At 45.9% G+C, this 23,157-nt stretch overlaps 1 protein-coding gene and 1 long non-coding RNA gene across 2 annotated transcripts in view; one reads left to right on the top strand and one right to left on the bottom strand.

The window, feature by feature from the left end:
• Positions 1 to 23,157, top strand: part of LOC121062420 (zinc finger SWIM domain-containing protein 6-like) — a 199,573-nt gene that overhangs the window by 16,979 nt on the left and 159,437 nt on the right. The window lies entirely within an intron of this gene.
• LOC121062429 lies at positions 13,380 to 20,110 on the bottom strand. The gene is made up of 2 exons (XR_005815547.1): positions 19,414 to 20,110; positions 13,380 to 16,175 (listed from the first exon to the last, which is right to left on the bottom strand). It is a non-coding gene; the product is annotated as an uncharacterized LOC121062429 (long non-coding RNA).

Raw genomic sequence — 23,157 nt, 5'->3', positions numbered from 1 at the left:
TTAGTTTTGTGCCAGTCAAAATCTTGCAAAAATAACGCAGTTCTGTTTTTTGTGTAGTAGGCATTGAGCTTAGTTACAGCAAACTTGAGTGCTCAGGCTGCTTTTACAGAGGACAAGATGGAATGTGTTCATTGAACAATAGAAAAAAGGTGGCTGTAACCAATTTCAAATTGCTTTCTATGCTTTTTACATTCTTCTTAAATTACCCTGCTTTGCAATTATTCAACTATATTGTCCATAAAGAGCAAGAGACTGTCACATTTTAAGATTTTCTTAAAGGATTTAGTGCATATCTGAAAACTGAATGAGAGCAGTTCAGTGATATGTATAAGGGCTATCAAAACGCAGAATGCTTAACACACAAAAAATAGTCATAGAGTGCTTAAGGTTGGAAGGAACTTATAGAGATCATCTGGTCCACCCCCCCTGCTCAAGCAGGGTCACCTAGAGCATGTTGCACAGGATCATGTCCAGTGGGTTTTGAATATCTCCAGAAAAGGAGACTCCACAGCCTCTCTGGGTAACCTGTTCCAGTACTTTCACAGTACAGAAGTTCTTCCTCATATTCAGATGAAACTTTCCGTGTTTCAGTGTGTGCCCGTTGCCTCTTATCCTGTCCTTGAGCACCACTTAAAAGAGTCTTGCCCCATCCTCTTGACATCCTCCCTTCAGATATTTGTAAACATTAAGATCCTCTCTCAGCCTTCCTTTCTCCAAACTAAAGAGACCCAGCTCTCTTAGCCTCTGTGAATACAGTGAATTTTACTATTCAAAATCATAGAATATCCACAGTTGGAAGGGACCCATAAGGATCATGAAGTCTAACTCCTGGCACCGCACAGGTCTGCTCAAAAGTTTAGACCATGTGACTAAGTGCACAGTCCAATTGCTTCTTAAATTCAGACAGGCTTGGTGCAGTGACTATGTCCCTGGGGAGCCTGTTCCAGTGTGCAACCACCCTCTCGGTGAAGAACCTCTTCCTGATATCCACCCTAAACTTCCCCTGCCTCAGCTTCACACCGTTCCCACGGGTCCTGTCACTGGTGATTACGGAGAATAGGTCAGCGCCTACCTCTCCACTCCCTCTCGAGAGGAAGTTGTATACTGTGATGAGGTCCCCCCTCAGCCTCCTCTTCTCCAGGCTGAACAGGCCAAGTGACCTCAGCCACTCCTCATACATCTTCCCCTCTAGGCCCTTCACCATCTTCGTCGCCCTCCTCTGGACACTCTCCAACAGTTTCACATCCTTTTTGTACTGTGGTGCCCAGAACTGCACACAGTACTCGAGGTGAGGCTGCCCCAGCGCAGAGTAGAGTGGGACAATCACTTCCCTCGACCGACTGGCAATGCCGTGCTTGATGCATCCCAGGATACGGTTGGCCCTCCTGGCTGCCAGGGCACACTGCTGGCTCATATTCAGCTTGCTGTCAACCACAACCCCCAGATCCCTCTCTGTGGGGCTGCTCTCCAGCGTCTCATCGCCCAGTCTGTACGTATAGCCAGGGTTGCCCTGTCCCAGGTGCAGGACCCGGCACTTGCTTTTGTTAAACTTCATGCGGTTGGTGATCGCCCAGCTCTCCAATCTGTCCAGATCTCTCTGCAAGGCCTTTCCACCCTCATCTGAGTCCACGACTCCTCCAAGTTTAGTGTCGTTGGCAAATTTGCTCAGAACACCTTCTAGTCCTACATCCAAATCATTTATAAAGACATTGAAGAGGACTGGCCCTAAAATGGAGCCTTGAAGGACCCCACTAGTGACCATCTGTGTCCTGGTTTCAGGTAGGACAGAGTTAATTTTCCTCCTAGTAGCTGGCAGGGTGCTATGTTTTGGATTAGGATGAGAAGAGCGCTGATAACATGCTGATGTTTTAATTGTTGTAGAGCAGTGCTTACACCAAGCCAAGGACTTTTCAGCCTCTCTCTGTCCTGCTAGCGAGCAGGCTAGGGATGCAGCAGGAGCTGGGAGGGGACAGACCCAGGACAGCTGACCCAAACTGGCCAAAGGGGTATTCCATACCATCTGATGTCATGCTGAACAATATATAGGGGTGGCTAGCCGGGGTGGAGGGGGGGGCCGGCTGCTCGGGGATAGGCTGGGCATCGGTCAACGGGTGGTGAGCAATTGCATTGTGCATCACTTATTTCGTACACATTATTACTATTAATACTATTATTATTATTATTGGTATTTTTTTCTCTGTCTTAATAAACTGTCTTTATCTCAACTCACAGACTTCACTTTCCCGTTTCTCTCCCCCATCCTGGAGAGGGAGGGGGGAGGGTGAGCGAATGGCTTTGTGGTGTTTAGCTGCCAGCCGGGCTAAACCACAACAATCCGCCAGCCTGATGTGGCCCCATTTACCACAACCCTTTGAGCCCTGTCCGTCAGCCAATTGCTCACCCATCAGATGATGTTTTTGTTTAGCTGTATGCTGGACGTTTTGTCCAGTAGGATCCTCTGGGAAACCGTGTCAAAAGCTTTGCTGAAGTCCAAAAAGATCACATCAGCTGGTTTCCCTTGATCGACTAGATGGGTGATCTTATCCTAAAAGGAAATCAAAAGGAAATCAAAAATGTTCTTCTGTATTAGAGATAAAGTTAAGTTGACTCTGACATAAAAAGATCATAGACAGCAGTCATTCTGTTTGCCCTACCAAGCCTAAATAACTTGACACTTTTTTATCTTTTCCAATCTTGCTTGTGGCAAGCTCTTTGTCAGCCATTGAAGGCATTTTCTAGATTATGGGGAGTAGTATTACTTGAGCTCCAAAAGTCATTTTGGGATCTTTGGCTAAGATACTGATATCAATGTGTTCCTTTTTCTGCTCATCTAGTCCTCTTTCCCAACTTTTGTTCTGTACAGTGTTCACTCTTGCAAATGAAGTCTCTTGGCCATTGAAGTCTCTTGTCCGTGACCCTTGTTGTTACAGTTTATCTCATTTTATATATTTTCTTATCTCATTTCCTCATTTTATAGCTTGTGATAATTAAATCTATTATGTATTGTTTTTATGGAACTTTGTATCAAGTCTTAAACTGTTTTCAGCAGTCATCTGCAGTTCTTGAGGCATGGCTCGTTCTGTGAGCAGCTGCATGCAATAAGACTAAACATTATAGTTGGCTTTTTCTTTGAAGGCGATCAGGTTCTAAAACTGCACAGAAATATAGGTGTGGGTTACACTGTGAAGACCTGTATCTCCATCATATGTTACTGGACATTTCTGGTCCGAACATAGCTTTGGTTACATCTGCAGTTGAAGAAGGTGTGCTCTGGTGGTGTTGATAGGCCTTACATTGAGTTTACATCAATTGTGTGTGCATTGAGGCATATACTGCTAACGTGAAAACCTACTGAAAGCTGACAATTGATTGCAGAATTTAAACTTAATTTTTATCAGAACCGGAAACTCTTGGAGTCAGATTTAACTTTGGAGGTGCATGACTGTTGTGGTTTAACCTGGCCGGCAGCCAAGCACCACCCAGCCGTTAACTCACACTCCCCCCTCTCTCTCTGGGATGGGGGAGAATATTAGAAAGAAACGAAAACCTGTGGGTTGAGATAAAGACAGTTTATTAGGACAGAAAAGAAGGGAAAATAATAATGCTAATGATAATAGTACTACTACTAATAACGCGTATGAACCAAGTGATGCACAGTACAGTTGCTTACCACCTACTGACCGATGCCCAGCCAATCCCTGAGCAGTGGTCTGCTTAGCCCAGCCAGCCACCCTATATTAATTGTTCAGCATGATGTCAGCCCCTAGGGAGCTTGGCAGAAGGGCCCCTCGCTGCTCTTTTGCAGTGGTCTTTCCCATCCGTACTTGTAACCTGCTTGCGAAGAACCTGATCATGGTATCAACCAGGCAGAAAACCATGGCCTCCGCATCTCTTGCGGCCTCTCCAGCCAGAGTCACCGATGTGGCTACTCAGACGGAGGGCTCGGGGAAACACGCAGCCATCCAGGTCTTGGGCTGCAGGGTGTGCCCGAGTCTTCTGTCGGTATCCGACAGCAGCAGCGAGGGGTATGCCTGTGGGAGGTGTGCCCAGGTTGAAGAGCTGCTCAGCCATGTAGCGGAGCTTCGGGAGGAGGTGAGCAGGCTCAGGAGCATCAGGGAGTCAGAGAGGGAAATTGACTGGTGGAGGTGTACTCTACCCTCTCTGAGAGAGACTCATGAGCCTGCCACAGCACAAATGTCTCCTGCTACGCAGAAGACAAAAGTTCCCTCATCCCGCCAGGCAGTAGGAGGAGACCTAGGCCAAGGGGGGGAATGGAGGCAGGTTCTTGTTCGGGGGGGTAGGCGAGCCCTGTCCCTGCCCACCTCACCTTCCCATCTACCCTTATGTAACAGGCATGAGGCTCTAGAACATGACAGTCAAAACAACGATGTAGACGAAAGCCTGGGGGACTTAAACTTGCCAGACGTCAACTGGGATCACCACACGGCTGACACGAGCAAGTCCAGGAGGTTCCTAAAGCACCTAGATGATAACTTCTTGGTGCAGGTGCTAAGGGAGCCAACTAGGAAAGGTGCCCTCCTAGATCTGTTGCTGGAGAACAGAGAGGGTCTTGTGGGAGACGTGGCAATTGGCGGCCGTCTCGGTCATAGTGACCATGAAGTGGTTGAGTTCAGAATCTATGGTGACAGAAGGAAAACAGCCACCAAAACTTCAGCCCTGGATGTGGGGAAAGCAGACTTCAGGCTGCTCAGGGAACTAGTCAGCAAGGTCCCCTGGGAAACTGCTTTTGAAGGCATTGGCGTCCATCAGTGCTGGTCCATCTTTAAGCACTGCCTCCTAAAAGCACAAAATCAGGCGATTCCAAAATATCAGAAGTCAAGCAGGCGGGGCAGAAGGATGGCCTGGCTGACCAGGGATCTTCTACTGGAGCTAAGGCAAAAAAAGAAAGTGTACGGCTGCTGGAAGGAGGGTCAGGCGACGATGAAGGAATACAGGGATGCTGTTCGTGTTTGTAGGGAGAAAATTCGTGTGGCCAAAGCCCAACTAGAGTTGAGGCTGGCCATGTCTGTGTGAGACAATAAAAAAGTGTTTTTTTAGATGTGCGAGCAGAAAAAGGAGAACCAAAGAAAACATAGGTCCGCTACTAGATGGGGAAGGTCTCCTCACAGACAAGGACATAGGCAAAGCAGAGACGTTTAATGCCTTTTTTGCCTCCGTCTTCAATGTTGATGATGGGCTTTGGGACCCAGGGTGCCCTGAGCTGGAGGACCATGATGGTGGGAATGACAAACTCCCAACCGACCCTGAATGTGTGCGGGATTTGCTGCTCCACCTGGATCCATACAAGTCCATGGGTCCGGATGGGATCCATCCCAGGGTGCTTAAAGAGCTGGCTGACGTCATCGCGGGACCTCTCTCAATTATTTTTCAACGATCTTGGGAATCTGGAGAGGTCCCATTGGACTGGAAGCTGGCAGATGTTGTGCCAATTTTCAAGAAGGGTAAGAAAGAAGACCCTAGCAATTACAGGCCTGTCAGTCTCACGTCAGTGCCTGGTAAAATTATGGAGAGGATGATCCTTGAAGTTATTGAAGCGCACCTGGGGGACAATGCAGTCATTGGTCCCAGCCAGCATGGGTTCACGAGGGGTAGGTCCTGCCTAACAAATTTGATTTCCTTTTAGGATAAAGTCACCCATCTAGTCGATCAAGGGAAACCAGCTGATGTGATCTTTTTGGACTTCAGCAAAGCTTTTGACATGGTTTCCCAGAGGATCCTACTGGACAAAATGTCCAGCATACGGTTAAACAAAAACATCATACGATGGGTGAGCAATTGGCTGACGGGCAGGGCTCAAAGGGTTGTGGTAAATGGGGCCACATCAGGCTGGCGGATGGTCACTAGTGGGGTCCTTCAAGGCTCCATTTTAGGGCCAGTCCTCTTCAATGTCTTTATAAATGATTTGGATGTAGGACTAGAAGGTGTTCTGAGCAAATTTGCCGACGACACCAAACTTGGAGGAGTTGTGGACTCGGATGAGGGTGGAAAGGCCTTGCAGAGAGATCTGGACAGATTGGAGAGCTGGGCGATCACCAACCGCATGAAGTTTAACAAAAGCAAGTGCCGGGTCCTGCACCTGGGACAGGGCAACCCTGGCTATACGTACAGACTGGGCGATGAGACGCTGGAGAGCAGCCCCACAGAGAGGGATCTGGGGGTTGTGGTTGACAGCAAGCTGAATATGAGCCAGCAGTGTGCCCTGGCAGCCAGGAGGGCCAACCGTATCCTGGGATGCATCAAGCACGGCATTGCCAGTCGGTCGAGGGAAGTGATTGTCCCACTCTACTCTGCGCTGGGGCAGCCTCACCTCGAGTACTGTGTGCAGTTCTGGGCACCACAGTACAAAAAGGATGTGAAACTGTTGGAGAGTGTCCAGAGGAGGGCGACGAAGATGGTGAAGGGCCTAGAGGGGAAGATGTATGAGGAGTGGCTGAGGTCACTTGGCCTGTTCAGCCTGGAGAAGAGGAGGCTGAGGGGGGACCTCATCACAGTATACAACTTCCTCTCGAGAGGGAGTGGAGAGGTAGGCGCTGACCTATTCTCCGTAATCACCAGTGACAGGACCCGTGGGAACGGTGTGAAGCTGAGGCAGGGGAAGTTTAGGGTGGATATCAGGAAGAGGTTCTTCACCAAGAGGGTGGTTGCACACTGGAACAGGCTCCCCAGGGAAGTAGTCACTGCACCAAGCCTGTCTGGATTTGAGAAGCCATTGGACTGTGCACTTAGTCACATGGTCTAAACTTTTGAGCAGACCTGTGCGGTGCCAGGAGTTGGACTTGATGATCCTTATGGGTCCCTTCCAACTCAGGATATTCTATGATTCTATGGTATGGAATACCCCTTCCGCCAGTTTGGGTCAGCTGTCCTGGTTCTGTCCCCCTCCCAGCTCCTGCTGTACACCCAGTCTGCCTGCTGGCAGGGCACAGCGAGAAGCTGAGAAGTCCTTGGCTTAGCGTAAGCTCTACTCTGCAACAATTAAAAGAGGAGTGTAACAACAACCTTATTCTCATCCTAAATCCCAAACACAGCACCCTACCAGCTACTAGGAAAAAAATTAACTCTATCCTAGGTGAAACCAGGGCAATATCCACCCCTTATTCCATACCGTTCATGTCATGCTCGAGTTACACCCTTTGCAATACATTGCAATTAAGCACAACTTTTCATTTATGTATGTATAAAATGTCCACTGAGTTTGTGTAGTCCATGACTGACTTTGCGCTCCATCTGTCACAGCAGTCTTTCGGGGCAGAAGAGATGGTGTGTGATGTTGGATCGTCACACGTTGAGGCCCGTTCTTATTCCATCGCACTGCTGTGCTTGTCCAATTCTGTCAAAATTCATTCATTATTATCTGCGTGGCTGTTACTGTGATACCATTAGTAGGACATTGGCATATAGGAATCATGGTAGTGATGACATACAGTATTATATAATAATTAACATAATACAATTCAATGCATGGGCTATTCCCACCCAGTATTAAATCCCCTTGAGGTACACACCGGACCTTCCCATTCTTTTGCATTACCCACCAAGTCCAACCAGGTTCCTGAGCAAAAGCAATCCCACTAATGGGTTTGCCTTTGCCTGAGGCGGGAGTAGCCCAGACTATATTCCCCAGCATGGTTTTTACATGCATTACAGAGTCTTTGTCCCTTTCTACAGTGCGTAACAGGTTTGATTGGGCAGGTCCAGCTCGGTTGGCAGATCCCCTGGAGTTGACTAACCAGGTGGCCTTTGCTAAATGCGTATCCCAATTTTTGAATGTCCCAGCACCCATTGCTTTCAGTGTAGTCTTTAACAGTCCATTGTATCGTTCAACTTTCCCAGAAGCTGGTGCATGATAGGGGATGTGATACACCCACTCAATACCATGTTCTTTGGCCCAAGTGTCTATAAGGTTGTTTCGGAAATGAGTCCCATTGTCTGACTCAGTTCTTTCTGGGGTGCCATGTCGCCATAGGACTTGCTTTTCAAGGCCAAGAACAGTGTTCCAGGCAGTGGCATGGGGCACAGGCTATGTTTCCAGCCATCCGGTGGTTGCTTCCACCATTGTAAGTACGTGGCGCTTGCCGTTGCGGGTTTGAGGGAGTGTGATGTAATCAATCTGCCAGGCCTCTCCATATTTGTATTTCAGCCATCGTCCTCCATACCAGAGAGGCTTTGACCGTTTGGCTTGCTTAATTGCAGCACATGTTTCACAATCATGAATAACCTGTGCTATAGTGTCCATGGTCAGGTCCACCCCTCATCCACCAGCCCATCTAGCTATAAATAATTCACCCTTATGTTGCCAGTCCAGGTCCGCCTGAGCTACTTCAGTCTTAGAAGCCTGATCTACCTGTTCACTGTTTCAGTGTTCTTCAGTGGCCTGATTCTTGGACACGTGAGCATCCACATGGCGTACTTCTAACAACCAGGTTCTCTACTTGGGTGGCAGTATCTTGCCACAATGCAGCAGCCCAGCTGGGTTTGCCTCTGGGCTGCCAGTTGTTCTGCTTCCATTGCTGTAACCACCCCCACAGGCATTTGTGTGTCAAAACCCTAGGGTTTGACTTCGAGTTTTCCCAGTCTCTTTCTGCCAGAGGCTCCAGGTGGGTCCATTCTCCCTGGCTGAGGTGTAGAGCACATTGTTTACATCTGGTCCTGCGATACATCTATCTAAGATACATCTATCCTAGCGATATCAGTTGTGGCGTACCACTTGGCTGCCTTTGATTCCAGTTCGTACTGGAGTTCTAGCATGTCCGGCACTGCAGCACTCAGTGGTGGCGTGACTTCGTTCAGGCCACGATAGTCCACTGTTAGTCTCCACTCACCATTAGACTTTCGCACTGGCCATATGGGACTATTAAAAGGTGAATGAGTCTTGCTGATCACTCCTTGATTCTCCAGTTGATGAATTAGCTTATGGATGGGAATCAGGGAGTCTCGGTTGGTGCGATATTGCCGCCGGTGCACAGCTGTGGTAGCGATTGGCACCTGCTGTTCTTCAACCCTCAGCAACCCCACAACAGAAGGGTCCTCTGAGAGACCGGGCAAGGTAGACAACTGTTTAATGTCCTCTGTCTCTAAGGCAGCTATGCCAAAAGCCCACTGAAACCCTTTTGGGTCCTTGAAATGTCCTCTTCTCAGATACTCCGTGTCACGGAGTATTTGGGCCAGTCACAATACGGTGCTTTTGCCACTCATTTCCGGTTAGACTCACTTCAGCCTCCAATACAGTTAACTGCTGGGATGCCCCCGTCACCGCATAAATACAGATGGGTTCTGGCCCTTTACAGCTTGATGGCATTAGAGTACATTGTGCACCGGTGTCTACTAAAGCCTTATACTTCTGTGCATCTGACGTGCCAGGCCATTGAATCCACACAGTCCAATAAACCCGATTGTCCCTTTCCTCCCCTGGCTGGAGGCAGGGCCCCTCTAGTCCTGGTCAGAATCTTCGTTTCTGTGTCTGGAGGACTGCGTGCTGGAAGTTGGAGCAGCAAGCTTCTCAGAGAACCCCCTTTTTACTGATGGTTTTTCCTTACAAGTCATGTACCCGTGCCTCTTCGTTTGAGGTAGATTTTCCATGCCATTTTCTCATGTCCTCTCCATGGTCACGTAGGTAAAACCACAGGGTGGCGCGGGGTTTCTACCCACCATATCATCTTCCTTGCATGGATGAACGTTTACCCCTGATAGCTGAGACACTGGTTTGTACAGGTGGGGAGGAAAATAATCTCTCTTCAAGTTGGTGGACCTTTTCAGAAAGTTTCTCCAAAGTATTCTCTTGTAGTTGATGGACACTTTCAGAAATTTTCTCCACAGCCGAGACGCAGGCCTGTAGGGAAGAGGAGAGACTTTCTTCGTACTGCCGGAGTTGTTTAACCAATTCATCCACTGTGGGTTCCTCATGGTCTTTCCAGGCCATTACTGCCAATGAGCTGGCATATGATGATGGTGCCCTCCATAGAAACTTCCGCCACATGGGTGGTGTACACTTGACTTCATCTGGATCTGTGGATATTTGTGCGTCGTCTAGGTCCTTATAAATTACCTCCCGTACGGCTAATTCCCTCATGTACTGGATTCCCTTTTCCATAGTAGTCCACTTGCCTGGTAGACATACAAGTTCTTCCTTGCAGGGATACCTTTCCTTCACACCTGACAGGAGATGCCTCCAGAGGCTGTAAGGTGGTGCTCCATCTCCAATTGCTTTGTCAATGCCTGCATCTCTAGCAATTCCAGATAATTGGCTCCGGTGTCCCAGCACCGGAGCAGCCAGGTGATAAGCTGCTCACCTATGCAGCGACCAAAATCTTTTCGCACATCTTGTAGCTCACGCTGGTATAGGGTTAGGGTAGTTACTGTTGTTTTTTTTGACATCTTCCTCCTCCTGTTCCTCTGATGGACCGGCCTCATCTTCTCCATGCTTAGTCTTAACAGGAGTTTCTCTGCGTTCTAAATGATCTGACTCTCTAAACCATTTTTTTACCTTGGCTACAGGGGCAACTTGCACTGGTACAGTTTGTTTCTCTGACCCAGCCACAGGGCCTGCCACAGGGGTTGGAATAAACGCTGGTCCATCCACAGGCGTTGAAACGAATGCAGGGCCCACCAGAGGAGCTGGGACGACCGCTGGTCCCATCACAGGGATTGGAATGACCGCTGGGCCTGCCAGAGGAGCTGGGACAACCGATGGGCCCATCACAGGAGCTGGAACGACCACTGCGCCTGTCACAGGAGCTGGAATGACTGCTGGGCCTGTCACAGGTGTTGGAACAATCTCTGGGCCCGTCACAGGAGCTGGAATGACCGCTGGGCCCGTCACAGGTGTTGGAACAACCTCTGGGCCTGTCACAGGAGCTGGAATGACTGCTGGGCCCGTCACAGGTGTTGGAACAACCTCTGGGCCCGTCACAGCAGCTGGAATGACTGCTGGGAGCATCACAGGGGTTGGAGTGGCCGCAGGAGCTGGAGTGGCTGCAGGGGCTGGAGTGGCTGGAGGGTCTGTCACTAGGTTTATAGTGGCATCGATTGTAGCTCAATAGGCATAGGCCAGACCCCAGCACGTTGCAGTGATTTGTGTCTCTCTGCAATTGCCAGAGTGATGACAGCATTTTTTCAAGCATTCTACCAGTTTTTTAGGATTTTGCAGTTGTTCAGGGGTGAATTTCCAAAGCACTGGAGGTGCCCACTGCTCTAGATGCCTGCCCATATCCTCCCACACTCCCTGCCACTCACAACCATCCCCCCTCAGGACAGATCTCTGGATGAGATTCCTAAGTAGTTGTTTAACCTTAAACAAAGCCTGAAGTGCATTCAGGAGACATAACAATAACACCATGCTGGTCTGAGTATCCCAAGGATATTCAAAATCTTGAAGAACTATCATAACTAGCCTGGAGGATAAGAGGGGGGTGAAGGAGAAAGGGAGAGTAAACATGCAGGAAAAATTATCTTCCCCTGTCCCCTCCACAGATTGGCTCCCTGAAGAAAAAACGTAAAATGTGTAATTGTTAATAGTTTCTGAGATATGGTTTCCGAAGTATAGAGTTGATGGCAGTGCTGAGTACAAGTACCAGGTTAGTCTCATGACCAGCAATTTTATCATATCATAAGCCAGTGTTACACTGTACAGTAAAATAATAACCTTAAACCAGCCCCCGGAAAGGATAAACAGCACAACAGGGAACACATACAGTAAGTAATGTGCTCTATAATTCAGTTTGGGAAACAGGCACAGCAGACCTGAGATTAAAGCAATCAACATTGTGACTAGAAACTATTAAGCAGACTTGAGATCATAAAAATCGGCATTGTGGTTAGCAACTACTAAACTGATGTAATGCTTATAACAATTTTGTTTTAGCATGCTCTGGTCAGATCTGTTGTTATCTCAACCCTTCGTGCCCCATGTTGGGTGACAAAAGGACTGTTGTGGTTTAATCCGACTGGCAGCCAAACACCACACAGCCGTTCGCTCCCCCTCCCCCCTCCCTCTCCGGGATGGGGGAGAGAATCAGGAAAATGAAGCCTGTGTGCTGAGATAAAGACAGTTTATTAGGACAGAAAAGAAAGGAAAATAATAATAATAATGATAATAGTACTACTACTACTAATGTGTACAAAACAAGTGATGCACAATGCAATTGCTCACCACCCGCTGACCGATGCCCAGCCTATCCCCGAGCAGCTGGCCCCCCCACCCCGGCCAGCCCCCCCATATATTGTTTAGCATGACATCAGAAGGTATGGAATACCCCTTTGGCCATTTTGGGTCAGCTGTTGGTCTGTCCCCTCCCAGCTCCTGCTGCATGCCCAGCCTTCCCGCTGGCAGGACAGAGCAAGAAGCTGAAAAATCCTTGGCTTAGTGTAAGCACTGCTCTGCAACAATTAAAACATGAGTGTGACATCAACATTATTCTCATCCTAAATCCTGAACACAGCAACCTACCAGCTACTAGGAGGAAAATTAACTCTATCCTAGGTGAAACCATGACAATGACTGGGTAAAAATTTAAAATGTTTAGGATTGTGCCAGACACAGGAAAGTATCTGAAGTGAAGCCAGAAGACTCATCATTATGTTAGTGACAAATTAGCAACTAGATACTCATTCATTCATGTTCCTTTCATGCCGTGAAGATACTTAAAGTATTTGTTTCACCAAACCCATTCCCACTAAAATTTCTTCTTGCATCTTGCTTAAAACTAGTTAAATCCAATCACCAAAAGCAGTAAGAAAATGCTTGCTTGAGCCTGAGGGAGCTAGTTTAAGTTAGGTTTTTCAAAATGCACAAAATTCTAATTAAGTCTTAAACTCCATAGTGAAGTGACATATTAATGGAAATTTAGGGACTTAAGAGCATGTTAATGGGTTTGAATTTGTTATAAATGACTGAGTCCCAAATAGGATTACAATCAAAGTTTACAATTTATTAAACGAATAGAGGCAAGCAAACAGCGCTGGGTGCGCCAGGAGTCTCTGCTCCACCAGGACGCACACCCGTTACATAAGACAGCTGATTTTTATGCTCCTAGGCTAATACATATTCATTACTACTTCTAAAAGAGGCAGGGTTATTATAATTGATTTCCCGAATCCGAAGTCCTCCCAGGGGCGCCTGCTTATCAGTCTCTGGTAGTCTCTCAGGGGCCGCTCGGACGGGGAGGCTCATATTCTTCCTCCTTATCTAGTGGTCTCTTGGCCGGATGTCAGAAGTTACTGCACGTCCGTGCAGAGTCAGCAGTTTTTCTCTGAAGAAATCCCTTTGTTCTCTTATCACCTAAACCCAGGCCTCAATGTTAACCCTTCAAATCCCTTAGTGGCACGAATTGCTGGACCATTCCTTACAATTCCTCCCCTTCTTTTTAATATCATCAATTCGTGTCTCTTCTTCAACCTTTGTTAGTTACAATTGGGTTTCAACAGTCAGTTCTCGGGGTGTCCATTTCTTAAGCATCATTATCGACACATCACCTTTTCTCTCCCGAAGTCATCACAAATTGGGTGCTATTTATTATTCGCAGTACCAACAACGTAAAGCAAGGTATCATACAAGGTATAAACAATAATGTCATTACACCACATAAAAATAAAAACAGCATCCTTTTAACCCATGGTCCACCGGGCAACCACGAAAAGAAATCCCAATCCATACCCTTCCAAGTTTGTACTGGGACGTGGGCTACCTTCCTAATTTCCTTTGTTATCTGTTTAACCACTTTTCCATTATCATCAATTTGTAAACAACAATTAGAATCGTTCAGTTTTCCACACACTCCCCCTTCTTCTGCTAGTAAATAGTCTAAGACCATTCTATGTTGAAAGATAGCATTCCTCATCTGAGTGGATTGATCAGCCAGAAGATCCAAGGCCGTCGCTGTTTGATTGGTTACAACTTTGAAGATAGCTTGCAACCTAATTATTCGGTTCAAATTATAAATAGGTTCTTGGGCTCCTGATACCAACTCATTCGGGTTCCAGGTAGCTGGCCCATAATGCTGTATGATTCTTTCAGGAGGCCATTCATCCTTTCCCCATTTTTGGGCACTACCCCCGGCTAAGGAAGTATCAATAGATCGTTTCATTCTGTTCAGGTCATCATATAATCTTATTCCTAAATGATTTCCTTGTGTTTGTGACAATAAAAAGAACAAGGGTCTTATGTACCCCACATAGCATATTCCCAACCAGTTTCCGGGTAGCCTCTTGTAAGCATGTTTGCCACACACCCAGTAATGTCCCTTTAGGGCCCACGTCCCTTTTGGAAAAGGACCATCCCATCCCTCTTTACCCTTTGGGGTGTGATAATACAGAGTGTCCTTGTTACCAAGTGGTCCTGTTACAATGTCTGCCCCGTTTGTACTCGTATATGCGCACTTCCAAGCTCCCGCATCGGGTTTCCACTTACAGTCACAATTCAGTTCTCTTTAGTGGCCTGTCATATTATAAGCTGACCAGAAATGTTTAAAGAACACTCGCCTCCCATTCTCATTCTGCCATCTCCAGCGATAGACCCGCACCACATGCTGTTCCTTAGTGGTGTTATCACGCTGACAGCTCAAGATTTGACCATCGAATTGTCCCCCTGCTTGTGCTCTTGCCACAGTTTTACATCCGGATCCAAAAAATTCTCTATATGAGCATTCCAACCAAGTCCCGTTTCTCTGCTGAACATGTGTGGCGTTCCATTTCCCACTACGTGCTGTACAGTTTATAGGACTACATCCAGGATCGGTACAATCATATCCGGGGGACAGAGTCCAATTGCAAATGCTTTTTCCCACCGCCACTGTTCCTGTTCTGTTCAAGCAGTATACACCCCGAGCTGACGAGTGCAACTGCCATGGGCCTCCTTCCTCTTTCCAAAATTGCGTCCCATTATGAACTTCGCTCAAATTACTGACCCACCACTTGGGTTCGACCGGGCCTGCTACCCAGGGCCAACTTTCAGTTCCCCCCCGGTCCTCCACAAATCCAGCAGTTACTAAGGTTAAAGGCCTTGGCCACTTCCTCCCCCAAAGTGAAAAGTTATTCCTCCATTCCTGCCCATGGCCCAATTGCCCCTGTAAAAACAATACCAGGAAGTATAGCATTTCTTATCCTTTTTCACCGTCCAATCTTGAGAGTGTGGGAAACGCCTTCAATCATGGGGTTGGGCCCGCTTTCAGAGCTTGTGTTACCATTCAGCCCTTCGGGGTGATCCAGCTCCTGGAAAAACTAATCACAATTTTATTATGGGTTTAAAAGGTTCTCATGTTATTTTTCTCAGGACAACCTGATCTTAGCGCGGGAGAAGTCCGGTCGAGGCACTCTCACTCGGCGGTCAATACCCATAGGGGTTGCCTCCCTCGGTAGACCATACACACCGCAGTGGAGGGTCCTACCCCGGTCTTGCCTTCTCCCTTTCCTCCCTTCAGCCTTGTCCTCTTTATCCAGTGCCCTTAATTCATGCAGAACCTCATTGCTAGGATATTAGTTCCTCTTTAGTCTCAGTTTCAGTTCCCCAGGAGTGGACTCAACCCTCCAGGCTTCGGTAGTTATTGGTCCTTTTATTCTGGATGCGTGGGTCCAATCCCTTTCTGCTGTTCTCACAGCTGTTTCAGTAGTAAGTAAAACAAGGTACGGTCCCTCCCATCGGGGGTTCAATGATTCTTCTCTCCAGGTTTTTATTAAGACCTTGTCTCCTGGTTGTATTTTATGAATAGCAAATCCTAAAGGTGGTGTTTGAGTCATCATCCCAATTTCTCTTAGCTCCTGTAATCTCCTTCCAATGGTAATTATATATTTCTGGATACTATGATCCTCAACTACATTGTTCCCTAGGGGCATCCCTTGAGAATAAGGCATACCATATAACATTTCATATGATGATAATCCAGTCTCACTGTGTAGTTTAGTTCTTATGTTTAAAAGTGCCAATGGCAAGCATTTCGTCCAGGGCAGCTGTGTCTCGATCATTAACTTAGCCAATTGTTGTTTTATTGTTTGATTCATCCTTTCTACTTTCCCTGAGCTTTGTGGGTGCCACGGAGTGTGGTATTCCCACTGAATACCTTTCAAGGGGTACATCCTTCGAATCTTTGCGGCTGGTGTATGTTCGATTATTTCCACACAATTGTGTTCCAACGGTCCTTCTTCTGGAACAGTTCCTAGAAATACTGCTGGATTTTAACAGGTTAGTTGTTTTCAAGGTTATGTCATCTTGTTCAGTTAGTATTGCCTGATATTTCATCATCTGGCTGGGTGATAACCAGTGCCCCCCCCCCTTTTGTTCTAAAACGGTTGTTACCATATGTGGTCCAAAAACTTCAATATGTTTTCCCATTTGAAGGCAAATAATTTTCTACTATCTTTATCAAGAGGTATGCAAAAGAAGGCATCCTTTAAATCCATTACAGTAAACCATTTATATTTCTCTCTCACAGATGTTAACAATGTGTAAGGATTAGCTACTACCAGGTGAATGTCCTTTGTTATTTCATTTATTGCTCTAAGATCTTGTACCAATCTATACTCGCCATTCGGCTTCTTTACTGGAAAAATTGGAGTATTGTATTCCGATTTACATTCTTCCAGAATCTGATATTTGAGAAATTTGTCAATAATTTTCACTATCCCCTGCCTAGCTTCTATCTTGAGTGGATATTGTTTGATTCGAACAGGTTTGGCTCCTTCCTTTAATTCCACCTTTACCGGTTGTGCCAGTTTCGACTTCCCTGGTACATCTGTTTCCCATACTGCTGGTATAACTGCATTTTCTACTTCTCTTGGAATATTAACAAAGGGTTTATCTTTGATCATTAGGATTTGTCCTACTTTGGACTCAGGTACCTTCATTATTAATTCTCCATCCTCAAAGGTTATTGTTGCATCTAATTTGGCTAATAGATCCCGTCCCAAGAGTGGAATCGGGCATTCTGGTACATACAAAAATTCATGGGTTAGTTCCTTACCCCCAAAACGCAAATCAAGGGGTTGTAAGAATGGCCGTTCCTCCTCCTTCCCTGTGGCTCCAATTATTGCAGTTGTCTTAGTTCCTAATCGTCCTTTTAAACTATTTAACACTGAATATGTTGCTCCTATTACATTTACTGACTAATTAACACAGAGAAAGAAGCTCCCATAACCAACAAAAAATTCAAGCCTCTGTCTTCGTTTCCTAGCTTTATTTCAACTAGTGGACCTGCTAGGGTAGATGCCCCAGGTCCCCGTCATTCCTGACTGTTGTAAGTTTGTCCTGCAGCGTAAGACAATTTCTTTCTGATATCAGGGGCCGATTGCCCTGGAAAGAGGCTAGCCAATTGCCTCTGTTTGTTTTTCTTTTGTTGTTTTTTTTTTTTTGAAGCCAGGTCCTTTTTTTTTTTTTTTTCTCATTGCATTTCAAAGTTGGTCCAAAAATTCAAAAATTCCATAGGGGTTTCTTTTGGACCTTGTTGGAACAGATTCTCAGTTCCCGATTTAACCAGATTTTGGTATTTACATAATTTCCGGGGTGATTAGGGTCTCAGCGGGGGGATCGGTCAGGGGAATGCAATCGTTGACAGTTCCCTGAGCGGTCCCATTGGCAATCTGAGCTCACACATGAACTCAGGTTGTTTTAAGAGTTAGCTGCTCTTCTGTTTCCACGACAACTCCCTCGGACCCATCACGGTCCCTCTGCCCCAGAGGGCTCACACCCGCGATTTAGAGATCTCAGCCTCGGGTTGAGGCGGAACTATTAGCATTCCTACATCCTCTTTCCCTGCTCTCCTCAAAAACAACATTAATTGCAAGACACTGTTATAGTCGATTGATCCATAAAGTGGCCATTTAGTTTATATAGTGGCCACCATTGACTGCAATACTTAGTGAAAGTCCTCTTGCTTTCTGTGCCCCCATTTCTAACAATATCCTTCCAATGTGCCAATATGCACCCAAGGAGGCTTTTTTTTTTTTTTTTAGGACGTCTTTGTTTTGGATTTTACCCATTTCCTTGATTTCCCATTCCCTTTTATTTATTTATATTAGTTACTGTCCCTTGTTTCAATTTCCACGCAAACCTTTTAATTGCAGGTTTTTACTATCTTTTCCTAATCTTCTTCCCAAATGTCCCAGTTCTCTGGGTTAAACTCTTCTTTCCACATACAAACTTTACTATTTCAGATTATTAATGAGCCCCGTTCCAATCATAAATCCACGGGACTTCGGAAAAACACCAGAAGCACTCAGCCTTCTGTCTTCTAGACAATCAATACCACCTTTTTCACAAAATTTACATTTCAACAAGACCGAATTTCAAGCCGAATGCTAATTTTTCTCATGCACTTTGTTAGTAAGCCTACACAAAACAAGGAATCACTCCTGTGTATCCGTCAAGATGGGGGTTTAAAAAGGTGTTGAGGCCTAAATAAATTCGCTCTCCCCCTTCTTACCAAATTCCCAGGGCTCAGGCCCGAACCACCAAAGAAGTGACTCTCCATTCTACCACTTTGATAATCAGTCAGCCCCCCTCCCCCGATACTTGGGAAACTGACCAAACACCACTGCAAATATACCGAAACTTCTAAACTGTTACTTAGATAATGCTCCCACCTTCCTCCTTGACACAGTCAAAACATTTAAGAACAAAATAGGATTACAAGATGCACCACCGGGGGTGGATTGTTAGGATATAGAGGTGGTAGGTTATCCAATGACTCCCATTCATCATCTTTTTCTTTTTCTTTTTCCTTTTTTTTTTTCTTTTTTCTTTTTTTTTTTTTTTGTTGTTTTTTCTTTTTCTTCTTCAAACTTCTCGTCTGCTTTTAGTGTAAATATTGAGGCTGGAAAAGGACGTGAAGTCCTGATCCATAATCCTGCATAATCGCTTTCCTCCTGGCTAAAAAGGTTCCTTTGAATTAACATGTATATTTAAGGCCTGGCAAACCCAGTCTTCAAAGGATCCGAAAACGGGCCAAAAGACGTGGTCTTAAAGGCTCCTTCGGCCATTCTATCATACAATACTGGACCATTTTTAATTTACTTTTTTCCTTTTCTGGGGCCCCTATCGTTCCAATTTCTAATCATTATCCCTAATGGACTTTCTGGTGGTATGTCTGGTAATTTGCTCCCTTTTCTCTGGTCCCGGGTCTTCAATTTTGTCTGACCCATCTAGGAATTTTACTGTGGCAATTCCTACAGCCCTTGGTTGCCTTAGTGAGAGTGTCTTGCAGGGGGTTTAGGACCTATCACCCACCCACGAATCCTATAGGAATCGCTTCGGTCCTTCACCGGCCAAGTCCCTCGCGGGAGATTGGAACCGCAGTTAGAAAACCTCCACAATCGCTTCGGAACTACGTTCCGTCTCAGTCACACTCTCACACACACACAAGCAACCGAATCCCACCCAACCGAACGGTATACGCCTTAAATACTTACGACTCCGTCGTCTTCGTTCGGATCTTCACGCGCAGAATTATGGGCAAAATATAGTGCTGCAGCCGGCAAAGGGAGCTCATAAAAAAATCTAAATCTTTGCTTGCCCTTATTCAGGTTCAAGATGGTGTTAGTCCCGACCCGACTCGAACAGGAGCCACCAAATGGTGGGGGCGCCCCTCCTAGATCAAGTCAGAATTCAGGAACCAAGACCATCCCGGATGAGCCCCCAATTGTTATAAATGACTGAGTCCCAAATAGGATTACAATCAAAGTTTACAATTTATTAAACGAATAGAGGCAAGCAAACAGCGCTGGGTGCGCCAGGAGTCTCTGCTCCACCAGGACGCACACCCGTTACATAAGACAGCTGATTTTTATGCTCCTAGGCTAATACATATTCATTACTACTTCTAAAAGAGGCAGGGTTATTATAATTGATTTCCCGAATCCGAAGTCCTCCCAGGGGCGCCTGCTTATCAGTCTCTGGTAGTCTCTCAGGGGCCGCTCGGACGGGGAGGCTCATATTCTTCCTCCTTATCTAGTGGTCTCTTGGCCGGATGTCAGAAGTTACTGCACGTCCGTGCAGAGTCAGCAGTTTTTCTCTGAAGAAATCCCTTTGTTCTCTTATCACCTAAACCCAGGCCTCAATGTTAACCCTTCAAATCCCTTAGTGGCACGAATTGCTGGACCATTATTTACAAATTTAAATACCTAACCAAAGGAGGCAAATAGATTGTTTCATTCCACAAGGCAAAGTTATTTGGGTCTAAGCAACTTGATTTGACAGGGCTGGTAGTACAAATATGTGGGTAGTTTTTTTGTTGGGGTCTTTTTTTCCTTGACAGAGAAATCAGCAGGTAATAAAATTCATCTTGGCTCCTTCTGTTCATATCCTCTGTCTCTACAGTTCATTATTATGGTCACTGGAGAGCAGTGACTTGAGAGGATATTGGTGTGTTTGGGATCTTCAGAACTTCTACATGCTTTATTCAGTGTTGTAGTGTGCTCTGAGCCTGCATGGGCTTCTTTGTCCTTTTTCAATTTTTCTGATCTTTTCTTACCTGTCTTTATTCTTTCTGACCTTCTCTGATTTACTTGGATTTTCTGACCTTTTCTTTTGCTTTCTCTGATATCTTTCTATCCTTTTCTCCTCTGTCTTTCACAGGCCTTCTTTTATCTTCTGACCTTTTTCTACCAATATTGTCTGACATTGTTTTCTGACCTCTTTTTCTTCCTCTCTGACCTACTCCTTGTCCCATCTTCCCTTCCCTCTTGTTTTTTAAATCTCTTCATCTCTTCTGTAAGCTTCTCTTTTCCTACCTACTCTTTGAGCTTGTATTGCCTCCCTCAGACCCTTTTGGACCTTTTTCTTGGATCTTCTCTGACCTTCTCATCTATTATCTTCTTGGACTTTGGTCTCTTCTCCTGCCTGACCTCATCTCTGTTCTTCACTGGTTTTTCTCCTTTCTGCTCTTTTCTGGCTTTCTTTTTCTCCTGTGTTGTCTGGTATTTTCTTATCTTTTCTTCTCTGGTCTTTTCTTCTACTCTCTGACCTTTTTCTTCTGACCTCTTTTTCTAATCTCTTCTATCTCATCTTCAGAGTGCAGCCAAGAGACGCATCTGTTGGCACAGCAGTCTCTGGTTTTGCTTTGGAAACTTCAGGAGCTTCTGGGGTCAAGGTTCAAGAGCATTGGGGGGGATGCCTGGCAATCCTCAGAGAAACTTGAGGGTGACTGCTGCTTTTAGGCAAGGATAAAGTAAGTGGAGACACAATGGTGCGGGCCTGAGGAAGCTCTAGCAGCTTCTCAAGAGTGTAATTAGCTGCCCTTGACTTAGGGTGTCTGGGGCCTTTGTAGCTGCCCCCTGATTAGTAAAGGCATGCTTGAGTGCATGGAGCTCTGCCTGGGGATGGATGAGGAGCTGACTGAGAATTTATGGGTCAGGATTAAAGGGAGGGCAGGGATGGGTGACATTATAGTGGGGGTCTGCTACAGACCACCTGACCAGGAAGAATAAGCAGATGAGATCCTATACAGATAAATAGGAACAGCCTTATGTTCAGAGGCCCTGCCCCTCATGGGGGACTTGAACCACCCCGATATCTGTTGGAAGGACAATAGAGCAGAGCATAAACAATCCAGGAGGTTCCTGGAGTGTTGATGATGATATCCTTCTCCAACTGATAGGTCCTCTGCTGGACATCATATATAGCAAAAAGATAGGTGGGGAATGTGAAGCTCTCAAAGGCAGCCTTGGCTGCAGTGACCATGAGATGGTGGAATTCAAGATTCTTGGGTCAAAAAGGAGGGTGAAAAGCAAGCTTCCAACCCTGGATTTTGGGAGAGCAGACTTTAGCCTCTTCAAGGATCTGTGTTGTGGTTTAGCTTCAACAGGTAAATAAGTGCCACACAGCTGCTCACTTGCTCTCCCCAGGTGGGATGGGGAAGAGAACCAGAGGTAAAAGTGTGAGAAGTCATGGGTTGAGATAAAGGCAGTTTACTATATAAAGCAAAAGCCATGTGCACAAGCAAATGAACTGCTTGTTTTGCTTTGCTACTTCCCAGTGGCAGGCAGATGTTCAGTCACTTCTAGGAAAGCAGGGCTCATCATGCGTAATGGTTTCTTGGGAAGACAACCACCATCACTCTGAAGATTTCCCCCCCCCCGCCCCCCCCTTTTTTACCCCAGCTTTTATTGCTCAGCGTGACATCATATGGTATGGAATATCCCTTTGATCAGCCTGGGTCACCTATCCTGGCTGTGTCCCCTCCCAGCTTCTGGTGCATCCCTAGCCTCCTTCCTGGCATGGCAGCATAAGAAGCAGAAAAAGTCCTTGGCTCTATGTGAACACTGCTCTAACAACTAAAAATATCAGTGTGTTATTGTGAGAAACAAAGTTGTGTTTTTGCAGTAGAAAATTACTTTTCTGTATTCCAAGGTAGTTGTGTAGTCATAATAAGGAGAAATGCTAAGTAGATAAATGGACAGTAGAAGGCCTCACTGTTCCAAAATAAGGTAGAAGCTTGAGAAAAACAGGATGAGCAGTGTGAGAACAGTAAAACAAAGATCACAAGTTCTCAAAACATAAGAAAGGAGAAATTAAAGGGTTGAAAAAAAGAAAAATTGTACATATATGGTATAGAGGAGTGTCGAGTAGCTTGTGAACCTGTAGTACTCAGCCAATGAGGAAACAGGAGGTGATCAGGCGTCAGGTAATAGGGATTAAAAGGTTATGATTTGTTTACTAAAATGCGCTCCTGATTGACAGGACACCTGCCATTGCAATCGCGAATAAAATAGCTTCACAGAAGATCCTGTCTGAAGAAAATTATTTGAGAATTTTCTCAGTTATCACCATTTTTTTCATCAAAAATTCCAAACAGTATTGTGTGAGCCTCTATGAAAAAAAAAATCTGTCCTAGCCAAAACTATGACAATATCTACCTCTTATTCCATACCATTTACATCATGCTCAGGTCCCTCATTAATCACAGAATGTTAGGGATTGGAAGGGACCTTGAAAGATCATCTAGTCCAATCCCCCTGCCAGAGCAGGAACACCTAAATCAGGTCACACAGGAATGTGTCCAGGTGGGTTTTGACAGTCTCCAGAGAAGGAGGCTCCACAACCCCCCTGGGCAGCTTGTTCCAGTGTTCTGTCACTCTCACTGTGAAAAAGTTTCTTCTCATATTTAAGCGGAACCTCCTATGTTCCAGCTTAAACCCATTGCCCCTTTTCTTATC

The sequence above is a fragment of the Cygnus olor genome, chromosome W, assembly GCF_009769625.2.
Source record: "Cygnus olor isolate bCygOlo1 chromosome W, bCygOlo1.pri.v2, whole genome shotgun sequence".
Lineage (NCBI taxonomy): Eukaryota > Metazoa > Chordata > Aves > Anseriformes > Anatidae > Cygnus > Cygnus olor.
This window is presented reverse-complemented; position numbering and strand designations above follow the sequence as displayed.